Below are 3,314 nucleotides of genomic sequence, written 5' to 3' on the forward strand. Positions count from 1 at the left end.
GGAAAAGCAGATGGCTCTTGGAGAGAGAGGGGGATTTTTTAATGCTCTCTAATCCTGTTTACTCTAAGCCTTTTAGAAGAGCTTGCCAAGAAGTTACTGGAGTAACAGGGAAGGGAGGGCACTTAGTGTGGGGGAAACATGGCCGGAGAGGAGGTAACAAAAAGCAGCAGGATACATATTCAGAGGAATGTGAAGAAGGATGAAGCGCTTCTGACTTTTATGGCAAAGATTTGAAGTCCACTCATTCATTTGAACGGCAGACCTTCTGAACGGTCATTAATCCAATCAGGAAAAATACACCATCAAAATCAAAGTATATTAGATGAATCTAAATAATGTGTAAACGGAAATGATTTAGAGATTAAAGATGAAGATTGGCTGACCTTTGTGAAAGTCATTCCAATACCGCCCACCAACTCACAGAAAAAGCTACTGAAATCCTCTCACTATGTATTTAGAGACAGCAGTGAGAGTCAGCGGCTCAGGGCTCAACCTTTAACCTTAGACTCTTGCTGTGAGGTTTATCCTACTTTAAAAGAAAAAAAGAATCTGCCCCTCGTGGTCTTTAAGAAGCGGTATTAGAAATATGAGGAAATGAGGCCTGGAGCAAGCAACGATGCTAATGAACCTTTAGTGCGGCGAGGGAGGTTCTTTAATCAGCTAAGTGAGAAGATTAAGATTAATAATTCCAATATGGTGAGCAATATGTTTAGTCAGTGTCATTTTATTTACTAATCTCAACTGTGGGTTTGAGCAAGAAAGGATGAACATGAGCAAATTGAGAAAAATGTACATGCCAGTTACTTCTTTAAAAAAAGAAAAACAAAGTAGTGAAGTTTAATCCCCTGTCGTTGTAGTTGCAGGAGTTTGATTCTGGGCCTCAGCCATGAGGAGTTGCATGTTTTCTGCAACACGGGTTTTTCTGAGAAGTTCGGCTTTCTTCTACTATTCATTATATTCAAAGTTATGAGTGTTAGGCTTTGACTCAACCGAGTCCCAAGTCGAGGTTTGCGTGTTTGTGCCAGGGATTCAGCAGCCCCTGTGAAGAGGCAAAACCTACACACAAACAGCCAAAACAGCAAGAATGGCAACAGTAAGGAAAAAAAAAAAAACTGAGGGAGAGAGAGAAAAATTGGTTTGCACATCTAAAATGGTTATACAAGCAAAAACTGTAGAAACTGCGAAAAATAAATAAATAAATAAATAAAAAGTCAAGGCCAAAAAAAAATCCAGCGATAAGTGTATAAAGAAGAAGCTAAAACCAAACCGAAAGAAATAAAACTAAAGCAACCAGAACAAAAACAATGGCGAAAAGGCAAAAACATCTAGAAAGTAGACGTTAGAGCAGCTAAATGTAGGTGAACTGGCACAACAAAAACTGGTATGAAAGCAAAAACAATGTACATGTGGTGAAAGAAAATACCAAAAGACAAAATTAAACAGCTAGAAACAGTCTAAACTGCCAAAACAGCTCAAAAACAAGTATGGCTAAAACACATAAAGTAATTATAGGAACAAAACCCACTTGAAAAAATTGTGTTTCTTAGAATTTTATGGATTAAAATTAACCAGTGGAATTATATAGTATAACAAAAATATAGTATACACACCGGTAAAATAAGATGTGTGAGCCATCCATCATTCTATAAAAGTGAATCCAGCCCAGGATCTGGAAAAATAGAAGGTGATTGAAGCTTCTACTGAGCTACGGCCGGTTCCACCCTGAACCGGGCGCCAGTCCATCACAGCACAAACACAGACAGACAAGCACACACACTCATTCAAGGTTATCAATTAACCTCACGTGCATGTCTTCGGGACTGTGGGAAGAAACCGGAGAAGAACCCCGCAGCCACGTGGACCACACAGAAAGTCCCGGTCTGGGTTCGTACCGTCGACCACCTCATTATTCAAATATGATGTGATTTTGAGGAATGTGAGCAAAAAGCAGCTCAGTTGTTTGTTCATGTTGAAGAACTACAGCGAGTCTTTGTGTTTCCCCTGTGACGGACCGCCCGGCCCGCTCATGATGTGTCATACTAGCCGGGATGCGTTAAGGACGCCCTGACCTCCATGGGACCCTGAGGATTTACAAGATGAATGGATGGTTTCAGTATGACCGCTTTGCATCACAATGTGAATGCTTAAATTGAATTAAGCTGCGTCTCGTGGGCCTATTGGGCGAGTTATTTCAGTCTGAACTGAAGCAGTGAAATAGAAGCTGACACCACTACTTAACCCAGTGAACTCCTCTTTTTCTTGGAGTCCCCGCAGACTGCACATCCCTCTCTGATCTCTTAATGAATTGAAATTAACATTACAGTGACGCGGCGAGCACATTTAATCTCATCTACATACTAAAGCAGGAGGCTTCACAATGGGCAGTTTCTCAGGTATGAGCTCCATTATATTGCAGCGCTGTGAATTCAATCCAATCCAATTTGATCCCGACGGGCCTGGACCAGTAAAACAAGAGTCCAATGAGTTATAAATACTGTGAAATGTGAACCGATTTCAGGAAGAAGCCTTCTGTCCTCTCTTGTTTTCCAATCAGATTGGAGATGTCTCGCATAAATGAAAGTACATCGACACAATAAAACTGTGATGCTGTGTGTTTGATGCCCACTAATGTGTCCCCACATTTGTGAATATTATTTCGTTCTAATGTGTTTTTATAATTGAATATGCCCACCAAGGGGAGCAGCAATGCAGGAAAGCAGTAATATGCTGTCTCTGAGCCTGGTTCAGCGAAGATTTCTTTTAGTTTTTCCTTTGGCTTTTGCTTGCTCTTATGGTTTTGTTGGGTTTTCTCAGGAGAAGTGCCTTGAAATAACTGTGTTGTATTTGGCACAATAAATAAAGTTTAATTGAATTCATGGCGGCATCCGACTTGACTTACAAATTGACAATCACAGCTTGACAATGACGTCTCCTGCTGTTCACAGGTCCATTTATGCTCTGCTGAGGCATCTCACTCTTGTTGAAGGACGGCGCTCGGGTCATCGAGGGCCCGGCGTTTACAGTTACCAGCCGAAACACGACTCAGCAGATCCCAGAGGTTCTCTAAGGGATTCGGTTCTGGAGAAAGTGCAGGTCACTCTATTTGAGGTACACCGGTCTCCAGCAGTCGTTCCCTAATGATGCGTCCTCCGTGAGCTGGAGCTTTGTCGTCCATGAAGATGAAATTAGTTTGTTCACGCAGGGGCACGATGGCTGGATTAATTATGTTATTCCTGTAGTATGGGCTGTACCATTCACAGTTCTGTGAAGCAGCCATCAGAGGACGCTCACTTCCACATCTTTCTGACTCTTCC

This window comes from Lipophrys pholis (genome assembly GCF_963383615.2).
Source record: "Lipophrys pholis genome assembly, chromosome: 13".
In the NCBI taxonomy this organism is placed as follows: Eukaryota; Metazoa; Chordata; class Actinopteri; order Blenniiformes; family Blenniidae; genus Lipophrys; species Lipophrys pholis.